The sequence below is a fragment of the Sciurus vulgaris genome, assembly GCF_902686455.1.
Source record: "Sciurus vulgaris genome assembly, chromosome: 16".
Lineage (NCBI taxonomy): Eukaryota > Metazoa > Chordata > Mammalia > Rodentia > Sciuridae > Sciurus > Sciurus vulgaris.
Genome location: NC_136477.1, coordinates 16158046 through 16179954, shown reverse-complemented (window position 1 = coordinate 16179954; position 21909 = coordinate 16158046).

Genomic DNA, 21909 nt, shown 5'->3' with positions numbered 1-21909 from the left:
TCTCTCCTCCTCTGGGTCAAACCCAGTGCAGACCCAGAACATGCACAGGCACAACTGAGCCATCCCAGGAGGCTGTGGTGCGGAGACTACTGACCATCGTCTTCCGGGCTGCAGTGCTCAAGAAGTATTTGTGGGGCAAATGAAAGAACAAGGTCTATGGTTCAAGAACACTTTACAATGGGCTAGGGGAGGAGCTCACTCTAATGGAGCACCTACTCCGTGCCAGGCTCCTCACACCTCACGGGTCTCATGAGAATTCAGGCCCATTTTTCTGGGCGTAGTACTGGCCACTGAACTCAGGGCCTTGTCCACGCTAGGCAAGGGCTCTGCACTGAGCTTCTATACCAGCCCTTCTTTAAATGTTGAGAAGGGTCTACTAAGTTACCCAGGCTGACCTTGAACTTGCCAGCCTCCTGTCTCAGCCTCAACAACAGATGAGATCACAAGCACGCGCCACCACACCCAGCTCAGCCCCAGTTTCCTTTTTTTCTTCTCTTTTCTTCCTTCCTTCCTCCCCCTACCCCCATCTCTCTCTAACTTGGGATCGAACCCAGGGGCAATTACACTCCCAGCTCTTTTTATTTTTTATTTTGAGACAGGATCTCACTAAGTTAACAAGGCTGCCTTGAACTTGTGATCCTCCTGCCTCAGCCTCCCAAGTTGCTGGGCTTACAGGCGTGCACCACCATGCCTGGCATCAGCCAAAATTTTTTCAAAGAGAAAATGAGGCCCAGAAAGGCCAATCCCCTGGTTCAAGGCCTCAGCACCCCACAGGAAGGGCCAGGATGCAGCAGAACTGTGCTCCCTCCTCTCCACTCCTTGGCTTACTACTTTGTGTGACTCCAACTCTGTGTCCTCATATCTCTGGGCACACAGATGCAGCAACAAAACCTCTCTCTCCTAAGTCCCGGCTCTGTTTCTTGGCTGACGGTTCCTCTAACATCCCTTCCTGGTTTGGGCTGTGTTGACAAAATGTCTCATAAAGGAATGTTTGGGGCCCAGCCCAATCCCTCAGAATCCTGGGTCTTCTGCTGTCCAGGAAGTGAGAGCTTAGAGGAAAGTGCTGGTTGGCACTGCCTCTGCCAAGCTGGGAGCCCCAGCTCCTTCCTGTCCTCTTTTCTAGTTCGTCCTCTCTCCTTGCCCACCAAACACCAGAGAAATGGTTCTGAGGCACCTCCAAGCCCTTCACAGTCTGACTTCCTAGCCTCCCCCAACTCCATTTCAGGTGCTCCTGCATGTTCAGGTGTTCATGGTGGTTCCTCTGCTCGGGATATTGTGTTACTCAATTTTCCATTACTATAACAAAATACCTGAGATAATTTACTTATAAAGAGAAAAGGTTAATTTGGTTCAGTTTTTTTTTTTCTTTTTATGGTTCAAACCCAGGGCCTCACACATGCTAGGCAAATGCTCTACCACTGAGCTACATCCCTAGCCCTGCGTCACCATTTTAGAGGTTCTAGCCCAAATTCAGGTGGCAATGGTAGGGAGCACATAGAGAAAACTACTCACCTCATGGTCAGGAAGCAAAAAGAGAAAAAGACTGGATGGACCAGTGTCCCAAAATCCTCTTGGGGGACACATTCTCAATGACCTAAGAACCTCCAACAAGGCCCCACCTCCTCCCATCCTGGGCACCGTCCTGGGTCCAAGCCTTTAACACATGGCCTGCAGGGGACACGTGCATACCTTAGAAATGTCCCCATGGCACCGTGTGCTGAGTGACTCCTGCAAAACCTTTCAAAGCTCATCACAAGTACCACATCCCTCTTTGCTGCCCTGACCTGTGGGGGTCTCACAGCCTCACGCACACCCTTTGTTCATGATTTCTCAAAATGTACTTGTTGAATGTGTACCACGTGTAAGGAAGGGCGGGCCCTGTGAGCACAGCCAGGACCCTGAGGGGGGCTGTGAGGTAAAGATTATCACTCCATGTTTCAGGTGAGCAGCGAGCTATCAAGAGGGCGAGCACCCGGCCTGGCTCTCCCAGGTGTTAGCGGTGGAGTGGAGAATCAAACGAGTGCTCCAAGATGGCGGGCCAGAGAGGGCTGTGTGACTCGGGTGTCAAGCAGGGGAAAGCCTGTTTGTGAGGCAGTCGTCGCTGCTCTCAGGTAACCTGCTGTCCACCCCCTTCGTCCACTGCCATCGCCCACCGTCTGCGAGCACGTCGCCTGTCTTCTGAGTGCAGATCGCTCACTGACTGCCACCTATCGTTCACCATTTGCCCATTTGCCTGCCTCTTGCCTGCCCATCACCTGCCTTTCACCTACCCATCACCCACCACCTGTCTTCCACCTGCCAATTGTCCATCCTTAGCCTGCAGACCACCAGTGGATCACCTGCTGCCCGCTGTTGCCTGGAAGCCCATTGTCACAGTTTTTGCAGGTTTGGTTACATGTGGCTGCTGCCATCTCGAGACAACAGCCCAGACCTGCAGGTTTGCCACCCTGGCTGCCACCATCTCAGGCCAGGTCCTGGAGAGATATTGGGGTATCTGCAGGTCTGGTTGCACCTGAGGTCTTTCTGCTCAGTGTGGTAGTGGCCACCATCTGGCTGTCTCTTTGTAGGATCGCTCCTTTGTGTGAGCACATGCCTGGTGATCTCTCTGCGAGTTGAAAGGGCATTGAGATCTTGGGACTGCAGCAAGACAGGGCCTAGGGGAGGTGAAGCCCAGGTCCATCAGATTGCAGCTAGGTTTGTGTGGGCCAGTCTGGGTCTGGCAGGCCTATGGAAAGCCAGAGACTAGGGGCAGTTCCCTAGGAGGAGCACAGGTTGAAGAAACTGGAGAAAAGTGGGCTCTCTCCAGCTCAGTGAGTCCTGAACGTGCAGGGACAGAAGGGGCCAGCTACAACCGGTGGGAAGACTGTAAGAGGGTGTGAGGGCATCTTGCTATCAGCTCACCCACCCAACTGGCCCGGCCCCCACTGGACTGGAGCTAACATAAAACTTCAGACACCCCCACCTATTGGCAGGGAAGGGAAGTTGAGAAAGTTTGTGAAAGCCAACGGAAGCAATCAATCAATTTTCTGTTGAGACTTTCCTCCTATTTTTTTTTCTTTTTTCTCCCTCTCTCTCACACCTCTACCATCTTTGAATCCAAATATTTTTCATGCATTCATTTATTGAGGAATAGGATGTCTGAATAGTAAATGACAATTTTGTTTTCTTATATTTTTACTTTTTTTTTTAAAGAACCTGTACATATTTTTTCCTCACCTACTGTCACCCTGGATTCTCTTTTTCACTTCTCTTGTACTAACAGCCAGCCTCTATTAATCCCTCCCTCACTCTTATATAAATTTTTAACTCTATCTTCTCTTCTCCCTCATAAACATCACATCTTACACTACTTCTGTTCCCTCATTGTCCATCATTTGAAACAGTAGACCCTTTTAGCAAACTTACTGTTTATATTGTGGACAATAATTGAGCACCTCACTTCTGTCTATTATGACAAAACTGTAAATGCCTTAATAGGAGCCATTTGGTTTAAGGTGGTATATCATTTGCATTGGGTGCTATTAATATTGGTCTCCCTCTTAAAGGTGGGGTACTGGAAGTCTTCTGGGATACTGTAAGCAACAGGGTAGAGTCTGTACTGCCTCAGCTCTATAACGCTGAGAAGATGAGAAGACACACAAACAACATGAAAAAACAAGGGAACAAAGTGCTTCAAACAAACCAAGATGTTACAACAATAGAATCCATAGACAACACAGTAGAAGAAATGTCAGAGAAGGAGTTTAGAAAATACATAGTTAGATTGCTGTTTGAAATAAAGGATGGTATTTGGAGAGAAAATACAGGAAGTGAAAGATCACCTCAACAAAGAGGCAGAGATTATAAAAAGGAATCAAAGAAATCCTCAAAATGAAGGAAACAATAAACCAAATTAAAATTTCAATGGAAAGTATAACCAACTAACTAGACCACTTGGAAGACAAAACCTTGGATGATGAAGACAAAATATATACTCTTGAAAATAAAGTTGACCACACAGAGAAGATGGTAAGAAACCATGAACAGAACTTCCAAGAAATATGGGATAATATGAAAAGACAAAATTTAAGATTTATTGGAATAGACAAAGGTGTGGAGCTATAAACCAAAGGAATGCACAATTTTTTCAATGACACAATATTAGAAAACTTCCCAAATCTGAAGAATGAAATAGAAAATCAACTACAAGAGGTTTACAAGACCCCAAATGTACAAAATTTTAGCAGACCCACACCAAAGAACATTATAATGAGAAAGACTAACATACAGAATAAGGATAGAATTTTAAAGACTGCAAGAGAAAAAACTTCAAATTACATACAGCGGAAAACCAATTCAGATCTCAACTGATTTCTCAACCCAGACCCTCAAGCTCTGAAAGAAAATGGATGCCAACTGAGAATTTTATACCCATCAAAATTAAACTTCAGATTTGAAGATGAAATAAAAACCTTCCACAATAAACAAAAGTTAAAAGAATTCACAACTAGAAAGCCTACACTACAGAACATTTTCAGCAAAATATTCCATGAGGAGGAAATGAAAAAGAACAATGAAAACCAGCAAAGGGAGGAACTACACTAAAAGAAAGGTCAATCAAAGGAGAAACCAAGTCAAGTTAAAAACCAAAAATAAACCAAAATGACCAGGAATACAAATCCTATCTCAATAATAACCCTGAATGTTAATGGCCTAAACTCATCAATCAAAAGACATAGACTGGCAGATTGAATTTAAAAAAAAGACTCAACAATATGCTGCCTTCAAGAGACCCAGCTCCTAGGAAAAGACATCCACAGACTGAAGGTGAAAAGTTGGGGAAAAAACATATCACTCACATGGAGTGTGTAAACAATCAGGGGTTTCCATCCTCATATCAGATAAAGTGAACTTCAAACCAAAGTTAGTAGGGATAAAGAAGGTCATTTCATACTGCTTAAGGGAATCATAGCCAACAAGACATAACAATTGTAAATATATATACCCCAAATAATGGAGCATCTATGTACATCAAACGAATCCTTCCCAATTTTAAGAATCAAATAGACCACAACACAATAATACTGGGTGACTTTACACAACCTTTCACAACTGGATAGATCTTCCAAACAAAAACTAAACAAAGAAACTACAGAATTAAATAATACAATGATTTAGACTTAATAGACATATAGAGTATTTAATCCATCATAGAGTGAATACACTTTCTTCTCAGCAGCACATGGATCCTTCTCCAAAACAGACCATATGTTATGCCACAAAGCAACTCTCAGCAAATACAAAAAATAGAAATACTACCCTGCATTCTATCACAACAGAATGAAACTAGAAATCAATGATAAAATAAAAAATAGAAGGTACTCCAACACCTGGAGACTAAATAGCATGCTATTGAGTGATGAATGGATAAAAGAAGAAATCAAGGAGGAAATAAAAAATACTTAGAGGTAAATGAGAACATATCAAATCTCTGGGATGCTATGAAGGCAGTGCTAAGAGGAAAGGTCATTGCATTGAGCTCATACATTCCAAGAAAAAAGTCAACAAATAAATGACCTGACATTACATCTCAAAGCCCTAGAAAAAGAACAAATCAACACCCAAAGCGGCAGAAGACAGGAAATAATTAAAATCAGAGCTGAAATCAATAAAACTGAAACAAAAGAGACAATTAAAAATTGACAAAATGAAAAGTTGGTTCTTTGAAACAATAAAGAAGATGAATAAACCCTTAGCCACACTAACTAAAGAGAGAGAAAACTCAAATGATTAAAATTTGTGATAAAAAGGAAATAGCACTACAGATATTACTGAAATACAGAAGATAATTTGAAACTATTTTATATTCAAATGACAAATTTATACTCAAATGAAATAGAAAAACTTGAAATCATTGATATGTTTCTAGAGACATGATCTACCCAAACTGATGCAGGAGGACATACACAATTAAATCAATTTTAAGCAATGAAATAAAAGATGCCATCAAAACCCTACCAACAAAGAAAAGCCCAGGACCAGAAAGATTCTCTCTCAACCAAGTTCTAGAAGGCCTTCAAAGAAGAATTAACACCAATACTCTTCAAATTATTCCATGAAATAGAAAAGGAGGGAACCCTTCCAAACTCATTCTATGAGGCTAGTATCACCCTGATACCAAAACCAGACAAAGACACATCAAGGAAAGAAAACTTCAGACCAATATCCCTCATGAACATAGTGCAAAATTCTAAAAAAAAATCTGGCAAATTGCATACAAAAACTTATTTAAAAGTTAGTACACCATGATCAAGTGGGGTTCATCTCTGGATGCAAGGCTGGTTCAACATACAGAAATCAATAAATGTAATACATCACATCAATAGATTTAAAGACAAGAATCACATGATTATCTCAATAGATACAGAGAAAGCATTTGACAAAATTCAGCACTTCTTCATGTTCAAAACACTAGAAAAACGAGGGATAGTAGGAACATACTTCAACATTGTAAAAGCTATCTATGCTAAATTCATGGTCAACATCATTCTAAATGGAGAAAAATGAAAACATTTCCTCTAAAAACTAGAACAAGACAGGGATGCCCTTTTCACCATTTCTATCTGACATCATCCTTGAAACACTAGCCAGAGCAATCAGACAGATGAAAGAAATTAAAGGAATATGAATAGGAAAAGAAGAACTCAAACTATCACTACTTGTCAATGACTTGATTCCGTATTTAGAAGATCCAAAAAAATTACACCAGAAAACTTCTAGAACTCATAAATGAATTCAGCAGAGTAGTAGGATATAAATCAAATGTATTTCTATACATAAGCAACAAATCCACTGCAAGAGAAATTAGGAAAACTACTCCATTTACAACAGCTTCAAAAACAAATCAAATACTTGGGAATCAATCCAGCAAAAGAGTTGAAAGACCTCTACAATGAAAACTAAAGAACACTGAAGAAAGAATTTGAAGAAGATTTTAGAAGATGAAAAGATCTTCCTTGCTTTTGGATAGGCAGAATTAATATTGTCAAAATGGCCATACTACCAAAAGTGTTATACAGATTCAATGCAATTCCTATTAAAATCCCAATGACATTCTTCATAGAAATATGAAATTCATTTGGAAAAATTAGAGATCCAGAATAGCCAAGGCAATCCTTAGCAAGAAGATTGAAGCAGGCAGCATCACAATACCAGACCTTAAACTACACTACAGAGCAATAGTAACAAAAACAGCATGGTATTGGCACCAAAATAGACATATAGACCAATGGTACAAAATAGAAAACTCAGAGACAGACCCACACAAATCCAGTTATCTCATACTACACAAAGGCACCAAAAAATACATTGGAGAAAAATAGCCTATTCAACAAATGCTGCTGGGAAAACTGGAAATCCATCTGTAACAAAATGGAATTAAACCTCTATCTCTCATCCTGCACAAAAATCAACTCAAAGTGGATCAAAGACTTACATAGTAGAACAGAGACACTGTGCCTAAGAGGAGAAAAAGTAGGCCCAAATCTTCATCATGTTGGCTTAGGACCTGACTTTCTTAACAAGACTCCTAAAATGCAAGAAGTAAAATTAAGAATCAATAAATGGGATGGAGTCAAACTGAAAAACTTTTTCTCAGCAAAGGAAACAATAATTTGAAGAGAGAGCCTACAGAGTGGGAGAAAATCTTTACCACACACACCGCAGATAGAGCATTAATCTCCAAGATATATAACTCAAAAAACTTAACACCAAAAATAAATAAATAAATAACCCAATCAATAAATGGGCTAAGGAAGTGAACAGACACTTCTCAGAAGAAGAAATACAATTTACCAACACACATGAAAAAATGCTCACCATCTCTTGTAATTAGAGAAATGCAAATCAAAACTGCTCTAAGATTTCATCTTACTCCAGTCGGAATGCCAGTTATCAAGAATACAAGCAATTACAAGTGCTGACGACGATGTGGGGGGAAAGGTACACTCATCCGTTGCTGGTGGGACTGCAGATTGGTGCAAGCACTTTGGAAAGCAGCATGGAGATTCCTCAGAAGACTTGGACTGGAACTGCCATTTGACCCAACTATCCTACTCCTTGGTTTACACCCAAAGGACTTAAAATCAGCATACTACAGTGACACAGCCACATCAATGTTTATAGTAGCTCAATTCACGATAGCTAAACTGTGGAACCAACCTAGGTGCCCTTCAACAGATGAATGGATAATTATGTATAATGTGATACATATATACAATGGCTTATATTACTCAGGCTTAAAGAAGAATGAAGTTATGGCATTTGCAGGTAAGTGGATGGAGTTAGAGAATATCATGCTAAGTGAAATAAGCCAATTCCAAAAAAATCAAAGGCTGAATGTTTTTTCTGATAAGCAGATGCTGATCCATACTGGGGATGGGTAAGGAAGAATAAAGGAACTTTGGGTTATGCAGAGGGGAATGAGGGGAGGGCTGGGTGGTGGAGGTGGGAAGGATGGTAGAATGAGAGATGTTATTACCCTATATACATGTGTGAAAAAAAATTTCATTTTATTTTATTTATTTATTTATTTTTGTGGTACTGGGGATTGAACTCAGGGCCTTGTGCTATACCAGCTGAGCTATCGCCCCAGCCCAAAAAAACATTTTTAAAGATATTTATCACTGTCAAAAAAAGATAATGAAAAAATTTTCAATACTAAGATTACTCTGAATTTTTCCTGTGCCCAAATGAAATTCATTTGTACTTACAAAGAATAAAAAATATACATACATTTTAAAAATGAAGTATTGGGAGGTGAGTCGTCCCTCAAAAACTCATGGGTGAGACCTGCAGGAATTTTCAGAGATGAAACGGTCAGCTCATGAGAGGTATAACCTAATCAGTGGATTAATCCACCAATAATGATTAATCGTGTGGGAACTGTAGACAGGCAGGGTGTGGCTGGAGGAAGCAGGTCACTGGGGATGGTGTGCCTTTGGGGTTGTGTTTTGTCCCTGGTTAGCGGGGCTCTCCCACATCCTTCCTGCCCCTGTCTCTCTGCTTCCCAGCTGCTGTGTCCTGAGCTGCTTTGCTATACCATGTTCCTGTACCCCGATGTCCTGCCCACCTCAGACCCAGAGCAATGGAGCCAACTGACTGTGGGCTGAACCTTGGAAACTGGGAGCCAAAACGAACCTTTCCTCCTCTACATTGTTATTCTCAGGTCTTTTGATCATGGCGACGAAAAAGCTGACTGAGCCTGGTTCTTTCCATGTCACAGGAAGAGGTGAATTTCAGCTGCAAGTGACAATTAGGGAGTGGTTTCCCCGGGGGGGCTCAGGGCCTCGCCTGCAGTTTGGATCAGTGTCTCCTACAGTCCGATGCGGTCAAGGCTTGGATCTGGGGTGGTGCTGGGGGGGGGGGGGGGATCCTTCAGGAGGTGGGGCCTTGTTGGAGGTCCTCAGGTCACCGGCATGTGGACTCATGACACAGAAAGATCAGCCTGAACAATGGCAGGGCAGCGGAGTTGAAGAGGGGCATAGTAGTGACACGGCTGTCCCACTGCTGAGCTGCACGGCCAGCTACTGTCCAGTAGATGGCGGGAGCTGCGGGTGGGGGCCCCGGTGGGTGGGAGTGCAAGCAGCAAGGGAGGCCTGAGGCAGCCTGCGAGGCAGGCTGAGGCACCGCCAGCCAAGGTGCACCCACCTTTTACCAAGTGGTGGCCGGGTCCGGGCACCGTGTGGGCGCCTGTTGCAGAAGCCCCTCGGCACAGAGCTGCAGCCCAGAACCCGCAAGCACGGGCCATCCGATGACCTCCACCTGCCACCGCCTGGTCTGCAGCGAGAAAATGGAAGTGGGGCAGGCCTGAGTGGGAGCTGGCTCCGGAGCTGGCCTGGGCGTCCACACTGTCCCAAATCCTAATGAGCATAGGCTCGGACAAAGCATTAGTGCTTTTCAAACCACATTAGCATACGTTGGGACCCATAGCAGTGACCCAAGGGCCAACGTGCTCAGATGGAGAAAACCTGCTCTAGCCTCCTTCCTTGCACTACCAGAGTTTTGCTCCTCTTTCTATTCTTCAAGAAAAGCTATTCTGATGTCACTGGTCCTGGTCTGTGGATTTTATTCTTGAAATTCATGAGACAAGATAAAAAGAAGGTGCTGATGGTGAGCTGCTGGGCCTGCTGCTCGCTGGAGGGCGAGGCCCCGGCCCGCACAGACCCCGCTGAGTGGAGAAGGTCCAGCCCCGCTTGCCAGTTTCCTCTCAAAACTTTGGTTTTAGCAGTTCATGGAACTAGTAATAATAGTTCCATTAGAACGAATCATTGAGTTCTTAATACATGTTGAACCTGTACTGAGCTTTCCATGCATGATCTTATTTAAGCCTCAGTATTTCTCTGAAGAATAGTCCCTTTGGTTCTGTTGAACTAAGACTGGTTTGAAGAAGCCCCTCCAGGGACTCTTCCCAGGCAGGACTCAGAGGCCGTGGGGCCCCACCCACCAGGCGTGCCCACCGCGCTGGCCTGAACCTTCTTCATGCTGATCCTGCGGACGCGCCCGGTCCTGCTGAGGGAGACCTGCTCGCCATAGCCACTCCAGTCCGTTTCCTGTTTCTGTTAGTGAGATTTCTGTCACTGTGGCAAAATACCAGAAATAAGCAATTTGCAGGGAGGAAAGCTTTACCCGGGCTCCTGGGTTTAGGTTTCAGCCTGTGGCTGGCTGGCGGTTGCTTCTGGGCCTGTGGTAAGGCAGTTCACTGTCGCAGGAGCCCGGGGTGGAAGAGGCTGGCGCCTTGTGGCAGCCAGGAAGCACAAAGAGAGGAAGGGGCTGGTTGCAGTGTCCCTGGCCACTCTCCCAGTGTCTCACCTCCTCTCCCAAAGGCTCCACTACCTCCCAAGGCACTACAGGCTGGTGACTGAGCCTTCAACACACGGGCCTTTCCCTGGGGGCTGGCCTGTTGTACTTACCCTTTTTAAAAAATATATTTTTAAAAATTGTCAATGGACCTTTATTTTACTTCGTTATATGCGGTGCTGAGAATTGAACCCAGTGCCTCACGCATGCTAGACAAGTGATCTACCACCGAGTTACAACCCGAGCCCCGTATCTACCCTTTTAAAACTATCAGGACTCCACCCTCAATTCCACTGACCTCTGAAGCCATTTCTATAGTAAGTTCTGAGCATTCTAGAAACATCTCTTCCTTTCAAAAAGTCCGTGGGGTCCACAGCTACATCTTCCTGACGTGCTCGCTCACGTCCCTTGATTTAATTATCCATCTGAAACTGTCTCACAGGCTGGATGGTGATGTTTAGGGTGAGGAGTGAGGACCTCTTCTTTATCGCTGTTTTCCATAACTGTCACACCACTGGTCACTGAGGGCACAAATGGAATACTACTCTATTGGGTCTCAATCCAGGGTGACCCAAGAACTTCTAGACCCTTGCAGCCTCTGTCTCTTTGTGCGCTTTTGTGGTGCTGGGGTGGAATGCAGGGCCTTGCGCGGGCCGGGCCGGTGCTCTACCACTGAGCTCCACGCCCAGCCTTTTAGGTTTTGAGACTGTGCCTTCCTAAGTTGGCCAAACTGGCCTTGATCTTGCCACCCTCCTGCCTCTGGATAGCTGTGGTTACAGGTGATGTGCCACCATGCTCAGTTAAAAAAAAAAGAAAAAAAAAAAGTCTTGCCCAGCAGTGAGATGACTGGCGGCTGTGGGCTCCTTGGTAGCTTCCGAGGGGCAATGAGCTGATAGGTGGGATGAGGAAGTCGCGCTTAAAGGATGGAACTTTGAACAATTCATTTACTTTTGTAGCTGACAAGGGTGGGAATGTCCAGTCACACCCCTTGCACCTCTGAGGAGGGGAGAGGGGTGACAGATGAGTCTCATGCCCCTCTGCTGGCGCTTCCTGGCTTTCCTGTTTTATCATAAATGGTAATAGTCCTGCAAGTCATGTCAGCAACTTATACAGCGTGAAGGGATAGAGAGCTTGTAGGAGCTCGGCCGTGGAGCCACGGCATACACAAATGGGGTCACGGGCTGGGGTAGAGCTCACTGGGTAGAGTGCTTGCCTTGCGAGCACAAGGCCCTGGGTTCAATCCCCAGCACCAATAGTGTCTTCAGCCACACAGGCTGAGGACCAGAACTTTCTTAGCTCAGTCAGCTGTTTTTCATAACAATCATTCTGGTTCCTGAAGTCCTTTCTCCCCCTGGACTCAACTGTCCAAAGTATCATTCCTTTTTCTGGCAATGACAGTTTTCTAAAAAAATGATTTTCTACCGATTTTGAAGATTTTTTTTTTGTCCTTTCATAATCGATGCCCTTCTTCCCCTGGCTCCTCGGATTTTATTGGTGGACCTTCTGTTGGGGAACTTTTGTAGCAGACGTGGTAGCATGGACGCGCTTGGACAGCTCACCCTCGTCATCTCAGCTTGTGCGACTCCTCCTCTCCCAGAGCTGGAGAGCAGGCCGCCGCCCGCCTGAGGCTGCAGGAAGCTGCGCACAGCGGAGGGGACCCGGGCTGGGCGGCTGCGTTCTGGAAACCCCTTCTGGAGGCTCGTCGGTCTCCTTAGCGCCTGTGGGGGCTCAGTCCCTGCTGGAGGTGCTTCACTGACGGCAGGGAGGATGCTCAGGGTCCTCGCCGCCCTGCTCCGAGGTGTCAGTGTGGGGCGCCCACTGCCTTCTAGGTTGGGGCTGCCGTAGGACCCAACATCAGGGCACTCGCCCCATAAATCCATCCGGGCAAGTGCAGAACAATGTCACAGGTTTCATGAGGACCTGGTGGTGGCCTTCTCGCTGGCAATCCTGAGGTGGTGCTGGGCAAAATACAGGGAGCACACGAGAGTCTCCTGCCTTCTTCCTGTAAAGGCAGCATGTTCAAGGGGCTCCTTTCTGTTGACCTTGACTATTTAAAACCACTTCCCTGAACAGCACAGTCGAATTGCTTCTTCCCTCTTCATTTCCCACAGTAGGGATTGAATCTCAAGACAGGGACGCCTGGAAAAGCACCAGGTCATACCTGGTTCACAACACCCATCCTCATGCTGTGGTCCCTGCTGTCTGAGAGTCCCCACCAAACCCACGTGTGTGGAGTAAGGAGGTGGGGCCTTTGGGAGGAACTATTTTGAGGTGGCAGAGCCTTCAAAAATGATCTGTGCCCTGAGAAAAGGGGCCAAAGGCAGCCTGTCTACCCATTTGCTATGTGAGTACACAGCTAGAGATGCCATCAAGAAATCTAGAAGGTCTGGTCCAAAGTCTGGTTCCAGCTTCACCACTACATGCTCACATGGCCTCAGCAAAGTAGCCTCACATCTCAGAGTCACACCTTTGTCACCTCAAAAACGTGGATGACAGATGTGGTTATCATGTGAATGTGGACAGGTAGCCGGGTGTGGCGGCGCATGTCTGTCACCAAGCAGCTGAGGTAGGAAGATCCTAAGTTAGAGGACAGCCCAGGCAACTTAGCAAGACTTGTCTCAAAATTAAAACAAAAACAAAACGGGCATAACTCGGGGGCAGAGTGCCCATGTGTTCCATCTCCAGGACTTTAAATCAACGAGGATGTATAGTAGGACATCTTGTGATATGGAGGTGCTACTGCATCTGACAGGCTGACCACAGTTCTTGGTGAATCGCAGGGACTGATCATGTGACAGCTGTTCTCAGCTTTATCATTCTAAAATGTAGCTTTCTTCCTCCAACTCAACTCTGGCCACCCCTTTTGATAAGAATCTGTGTCTCTCCTGGGTCTCCCGTGTTCTCGGTCATGGAGTGTTCTCATGGAGTTGCACCTGCCAATGTTCCATGTGGGTATCCAGACTCGAAGCAATGACCTCAACCAAAATTTCCCCTATACATAAAGGGGGCACCCGCAGGTAGCCTCTGATCTCTCCTTGTGCTCTTGAACACATCCCCCCATTAATCCCCCCATCTATTTCCCACTTCTTCACCCAACACTCTCATTGAATTCTGACATCTGTCTCTGAACTTGTATCAACACATAATCCCCCCGACAGTATAACTGTCCCCAAAACGTGGGGACTAACGTGGTAAACCACAATCACTGAGATGAATAATTTTTTTCTTGTACATTTCTTTTCATTAAAAATATTCATGGAACACAGTGCCTGATAAAGAAAAGCCCCAATGCGTCACGGCATTTATGATTTGCTTTGAAGTAGCGGGGATGGAACCCAGGGCCTCGTGCATGCTGGGCATGCACGCTTACCACTGAGCTATGCCCCAGTCCCATTTATTGTTATTATGATGTTAGTCTTGCTTTTTCTTATATGGGAAGAAAGTAGTTTCTCCTTGACTGCTTATTCAAGAACAGCGTGAAAGCTGGTTTTGGTGGTGCTCCCCTGTAGTCCCAGCAACTCCAGAGGTGGAAGTAGGAGGATTGCAAGTTCAAGGCCAGCCTGGGCAACTTAGGGAGACCCTGTCTCAAAATAAAAAGGGCTGGGTCTGAACCCAGAAGAGTGACCCCGGTTCAACCCCCAGGACCACCCACATACAGACACACACATACACAGAACCATGTGCATAAGTACTCACACGTCCATATGGAGATGCTCCCTGTCCGCAGGTAGATGACACCTTCCTCGGCTATTGAACAATTTGTTGGAATTTTCTGGGTTTCATTTTTCTCAACTATCAAACATAAATGGAGCCAAGCATGGTGGTGCACGCCTGTAATCCCAGTGGCTCGGGAGACTGAGGCAGGAAGATCATGAGTTCAAAGCCAGCTTCAACAACTTAGCGAGGTCCTAAGCAACTCAGTGAGACCCTGTCTCTAAATAAAATACAAAACAGTGCTGGGGAGGTGTAGTGCTCAGTGGGCTGCCCCGCGGGCAGATCTGGCACGCAGGTCTGAAGCTGCTGACGTAGCGCTCTGCCATGTGAACCGGCCAGGTGTCGGTTGCGGGCAGCAGGCGGCGCTGGGCTTGCCCTGCAGTCTGGCTCTCACCTGGGGCTGCCTAAGACCAGCAAACGCTGCTACCTCGTGGGGCTCCTTCCTGGGCAGAACACGCTTGAGGGGAAAGGCATGACAGCACCCCAGCTGTCAGTCTGCCATCCTAGCCAGCCATTGGTCCACCTGTGAGCCTGTGCTCAGCAGCCATTGGCTAACCCGCAGCCTGCGAATTCTAACTGTTCAGTGATTGGCCAGCTCGTACTTAGCCCGGGAAATTCAGCTATTTAAGCGAAGCTCCCGGTCATGTTCTCTCTCGTGGGCTCTCTCTCTCTTCAGGGCAGACGCTGTTCGTCTGCTGAATAAAATCTCTGTGTGAGTTCCGGTCCGGAGTGATTGTTTTGGGTGCCTTTTCACTTTTCAGGAGGTAGCTCAGTAGTTAAGCACCCCTGGGTTCAAGCCTCAGTGCCCCCCCCCCCCCCAAAAAAAAAGGAAGTCGAGCCCCTGTAATTGGGTACTACCTGTTCACTTCAGTTGTTACAGCAGAATAGTCAACACCGTACAGTTGGTAGGCTGGGGCTGCGGCTCAGTGGTAGAGCACTTGCCTAGCATGTGTGAGGCACTGGGTTCGACTCCCAGCACCACATATAAATAAAAGGTCCATCAACATCTAAAAATATATATATTAAGAAATTTTTTTTAAAAAGATGGCACAGATGAGCCTCATAAGTGCAAAGGCCCTTCCTTTTGACTCTGTTGACCTAGCATGGTCTAACAAGGGAGGAGCTGTACAGTCCAACTGCATTCACCTCAGCATAAAATTGTCACTGAGCAGCCTGGTCAGGAAGCGTCAGAGGACAGCACTAATGATCTCGGCCCTTCAACAGAGCCATGAAATACTTGTTCAAAGATCTGATACCTGAGCTGAGTTTCTAAGGAAAACCAGGAAACCACCCAGTGCTAAAGACACCTACTCACCTAGTAGGTCCACTCCTTCCCCAGCTGCCCTGTGACCCTGGAAGCTGAGCAGTGAACCCCACTGTCCCCAGGCTTCCACAGCCTCGGGCTGCCCCTGCTTTAGCCAATGAAATGGGGCAGCCGCCAGCAAAGCAGCAACTAGGACAGAAGAGACAGGGGACTTACTCTCCTGCCTGACACCCGGCTGTCCTCTGCAACAGCTCCTGCTGAAGCTCAGGGTCTCACTGGGTTCTGGAACCTCTCCTGCCTCTTGCTCCTCAAGGGCTGCGGAGCCTCTGCCCTGCTCCTGTTGGCCTGTGGTCCACACGCCACGTGCACCACTTGAAGGCGTTTTCTTTCGTAAACAGCACTGTTGGAAGTCTCTCACTCTAATTTTGAGTGTACTACCCATTTCTCCTCTGAACATTGTTTAAAACAAAAGTCTATTTAAGTCTAAAAAACATGTACAGATTTGAGAGCACAAGACCCTGGGTTCAATCCCCAGCACCGCAAACAAACAAACAAACAAAAAAGTACAGAAATTTTATTAGAATAAACATTAAAAAGCAAACATTATAAAATCCATGTACAAATATCATTTGTTCTGTAAACAAAGAGTATGTATGTAAAAAGTAAAAATCTCTCACAGGAGAAATATCCCAAGAATTAACAAAAACTCATTTTCCAACAGCCCATTAACACAATTGTTTTAAAACAACATAAAATTTAAGCTATATGGCGTATTAGAAAGACATTTCAAATTCACCCGGGAACCCAACACGGCTTAACATGAAAGAGGAAAAGTTTGTGACCTGATTTGATTGAAAAAGGCATTACCTATTCAAGGCATACACTATTGCTTATACAAAACTTACAGAATCATGTCAAAGTTTATCTACAAGTGTGAACATTAGAACAGCATAGTCCAGAGAGCTACTTTAGAAATGAGCCACTGAAAAACACAGTATATTTATACCTTTTTGAACTTTTCCTTCAGGTTTGTATTTTCTGGATCATTCTACACAAATTATTTTGCATCTTTTTACTTATAAGCTCTTCATATCACTTACATTTATAGAACTCCACTATGTAAGAGGTTTCCATAGGACTTTGAAACTATTTGTCACAACTGACAACTATTTTCATTCTTCACATTCACAGGGTTTCGATCTGTGTACATATGATAAGTGTGCATTCTTATGAGTGGGCCAAGAGGTTTTTGTACATCTCTTCTAATCAAGGAACTCTGTATACTGTAGTATTTTTCATCTGTTAATTGAATTGAAATGACTAAGGGTGTTCCCTCCCATTTTACATTGATAGGAGTCCTCTCCACCATGAATTCTATTTTTTTAACCTTTATTTGATTTATAGAGGATTGAACCTTGTGCCTCACACGTGCTAGGCAAGTGCTCTATCACTGAGCTCCAGACCCAGCCCTCCACCATGCATTTCACATTAACAAGAATGGTCCTGTGATAATGAAGCCTTTATACATTCTATATTTAGGGTTATTCTCTACTGTGAATTTTTTTAATGTGCTTGAACATTACTGACACAATTGAATGCTTTCCCACAGTGCTTACACAGTGAGGTTTCTCCAGTGTGAATTCTCCCATGTATTCGAAGGAAATTAAAATATCTGGATGCTTTCCCACATTGCTTACATACATAGGGTTTGTCTGCAATGTGAATTTCTTCCTATTTTTTGAAGGAACTGAGATCACAGTGGGCTTTCCCACACCGCTTACACACGCAGGGTGTCTCTCGGCGTGAATCTGCTGGTGTTTGTGAAGGGGACTAGAGCTCCTGAAGGCCTCTCCACACAGCTTGCAGACACAGGGCTTCTCTCCGGTGTGAGTGCTTCTGTGCTCCTGAAAACAATGAAGATCCCTGGTGATCCTTGTTATTTACATTAATTTGGCTTCTCTCCATATTCTCGATGCTCACGTGGTCTCTGTCCAGTGTGAGCTCTGAGGGGCGTATGCAGGGATGAGTCACCAGCAGGGACATCTCCAAACATGTGGCCTTCACACGGTTTTGCCCCAGGAGCAGTTTTATTGTTCAACAACATGGTCTGGAATCTGGCTGAAAATTTTGCCAAACTCGCTATCTTTTTTAGGTTCCCAGAGTCTCTATAAAACTTGACTTCTAGAAAAAACCAGAAGCACACACCAAACTATTGTTTATTATTTACCATGAGACTCGTTAAGACCCTGTGAACAGGAGCAGAGGGAGGCTGAGGACAGCGGTTATCAAACCCTGGTACTAAGTTAAGTATTAGGTGAACGCTGAACTTCTAAGCCACGCTTAAATGCACTTTAGCCAGGTATGGTGGCACATGCCTGAAATTCTAGTGACTCAGGAGACTGAAGCCTTGAACTTGAATTGCAAGTTCAAGGTCAGTCTCAGCAACTTAGCAAGATCCTGCCTCAAAATAAAAAATAAAAAAGGATGGGAATATAGCTCAGTAGTAGAATGTCTCTGGATTCGATCTCTAGTATCAAAAAAAAAAAAAAAAACAAAAAAACTTGAGTATTCCTTCTGTGAAATGCTTGGGATCAAAAGCATTTGGGGGGCTGGGGTTGTGGCTCAGCGGTAGAGCATTTGCCTAGCACACGTGAGGCACTGGGTTCCATCCTAAGCACCACATATAAATAAGTAAAAAATAAAGGTCCACTAACAACTAAAAAGATATATTAATAAAAGCATTTTGGATTTGGTTACATTATATATACATAATGGGATTGCTTCAAGGGGGGTTTCATTTTAAACACAAAACTCATTTTTGTTTCACACTCGCCTTATACCCAAGGCCCACAGATAATTTCACACACTTTTAATAACTTGGGGCATGGAACAAGTTTGTGCCCACTGAACCATCAAAAAGCACCACTTGTTGCATTATGATGGTGTTCCAGGGGTTTCCAATATTGAGACATTTTTGGGCTTTGGAATTTCCAGACACACATCCTTAATCTGTATGAGTTTTTAGAGAAAAAAATCTGAGATTAAATCAATGTGATACTGGGCTTATTTGTATCACTTGTATGTTTTTAAAATTTGCTGTCCCGAAACGGGACATGGTGGTGCACGCCTGTAGTGCCAGCAGCTCGGGAGGCTGAGGCAGGAGGATTGGGAGTTCAAATTCAGAGAGACCCTGTCTCTAAACAAAACATACGAAAGGGCCAAGAATGTGGCTCAGTGGTTAAGTGTCCCTGTGCTCAACTACTGGTACCAAAAAGAAAAAAACTGCTGCCACACTGAGATTCTTGAGGGGCACTGCTTTCTCCTGTGAGTACAAACCACCTTAGATCTCTCCTCAGATTTCTGTACTCATCTTCAATGTTTTGGTCTTTCTGTATTTTTTTCTAAAATGTAAACACAGAAAAATCATGATGAGTTATTTAAAAATTGTTGGATTCTAGCTAGATTCATTTCATAACATGACCATGCCTGAAATAGTCACCAAAATATTCCCTTTCCATATTCCAATTCATGGGACATTATTTCGAGGACGAAGCACTTCTTCTCTAACTAGGTAAGGGAATCCTGCTTTCCTTACCTGCAGAGGCCAGGTGTCCGAAGCTTTCCAACATCACAGCTTTGTAGAGTTTCTTCTGAGAGGGATCCAGCAAAGCCCACTCCTCCAAGGTGAAATTCATGGCTAGTCATCAAAGGTCGCTGCCTCCTAGAACATCCCCCGCAGATTTCCAGGAGGAAGGTGGGACTCTGTGCTGCAGATCTGTGTCCACTTTATTAGACGTGTACACCAGGCTGTGCTGCCAAAAGCTCACTCTCGTCTGGTTGTCGCCCTCTGACTCTCCAGCCCTGTTCACACCCCCTCGCACGCCGATTCTGACGCCGGATTAGAAATACGTGGTAAAACAACAGAACAGGGACACCTATTGTGCTGCTGGGTCGCCCCAGTTCCTCTTTGTACCCTGAATCGATACCCCCTCTGATAACAAAGTCCTGTTAAGCAATGTGCACGGGAGAGTTAACACCAGGGGCTGGGGTTGTGGCTCCGTGGCAGAGCGCTGGCCTAGCGTGTGTGGCACTGGGTGTGATCCTCAGGACCGCATAAAAACGAAGAAATAAACAAAATAAAGGTATTCTGCCCATCTACAACTAAAAATACTTTTTTTGTGAAAAAAAAAGAGTTAATTCCAGGTGTCCTGAGGTTGAATATTCTTAGGAACACTTGACCAGCTGGGTGTGGTGATGGGTGCCCGTAATGCCAACTTCTTGGGAGACTGAGGCAGGTGGACTCCAAGTTGGAGGCCAGCCTGGGCAACTTAGCACGAGCTGGTCTCAAAATAAATAAAAAGGGATAGGGACATAGCTCTGTGCTGGTACCCCTGCCCAGCAAGCATGTGCTAGGCTCTAGGTACAATCCACCACCTAAAAAAAAAGGAGTTTGAGCACAAATCTGACCTTTGTTGGTAACTGGGAACTGCTACTGGGATGGATCTCACTGCCTAACTGAAAAGGGGCTCAATGTTCCCAGTTTATCTACTTTGACTCCTGTGTCCCCCAGTGTTTGCGATTTTCAGAGAAAGTCCGCCTAACTAGCGCCCCATGTCCACTCCGGATGACTCTAACGAGCGGGTCAGACAGATACTATTTAACACTCTCATCACAACTAGTTACTCAGGGAACAGAGCACATCCTCTGTGACCATGCTGAGACAACAACTAGAAGCTCGTACCTGGTTTCTTGTAGCCCAACCTTAACAAGTCCTATTAATTTTCATGAAGGGCAATTCAGGGTGGTAATACAGACAACAGCAGTTTGTATTGGACAACGTGCTAGGGAAGGGTGCCAAGTGTTCTCAGAGCTCAGTGTCATCAAAATATAGCCACTCGCACAAATCTGTAAAATTTTACAATTCCCACATCTTTGACTAGTCAACAAAATGACATAATCTGGTAGTTATAAAAATTTTCTAATGTTTACACCGAGACAACAACTAGAAGCTCATACCTGGTTTCTTACAGGTCACAGATAAGCTGTATGAGAATTTATTGCCATGGGTAGAAGTTTGGGTGGTTTGTCTCCTGCCAGCTCCAGAGGAGCAAGACCCTGGGCTCCTGATCACCTTCTCTTGCAGGGACACAAAGGGAAGAAGAAATATTGAGGGTTAAATACTGTCACCAAACATCAGAAAATGAAGTGACATATTCCACTTGCCAGTGCAGCATGGAAGGACCTAAACTAGGACATTCGTGGATTTTAAAGGCAAACCACTGTCTCCAAACTGGAAGAACGAAGGAGAAGCACAGCTTGCTAGCGCTGAAATCCATGAGCAGAACAAGGGCTGGAGAGCCTCAAGTGATCCTGATGGACTGATAAAGGTTGAGAAAAGACAAACCTGAGAGATCAAACCACCAAGGGGTCCAGTTTAGCTGCCAAATCTTGAAGTTGCAGTGATAACCGGGGAAAATCACTGCTGACAGAAAAGAGGCAATTCTGAAAATTTTGGTTTTCACAAATTCTGTCATGGAAAAAACAAACAAACAAACAAACCAAAGCCTAACCAACTGGGAGACTTCTAGAGTCAAATATTGGCAGGGGGCAGGGAAGAGGGGGGACAAATGAAACCCCAATTTCTACCCCCTCTAATCTTGTTTCCTCAGTACTGGAAAAAGGAGAATTTGATTTACAGTTACTCCATTAGACTATTCAACTGTCAACAATAACAACAACAACAAATCACAAAGAATACAAAGAAATATGTCTCATGAATGAAAAAATATATACTGAAAGAAACCATTTCAGAGACATCTCAGACACTGAACTTCCGGGACAAAGATTCTCAAGCACCTGTCTTAACCACGCTCAAAAGAGTGGAGACAAACAAGGTGAAAGAACTAAAGGACACCAGGAAAAGCAGATGTGAATAACACAATACTGTTAGGGTCCGACATCGACTGGTCCCTGATATCGACTGATCCCCAGAGAGTCAAAGTGCACACAGTAATGCAAGACACACAGCGAGGTTTTACTGCAAGCTCGGCCTGGACTACAACCAGCCTCTCAGACCATTGCAATGGTTGAGTGGG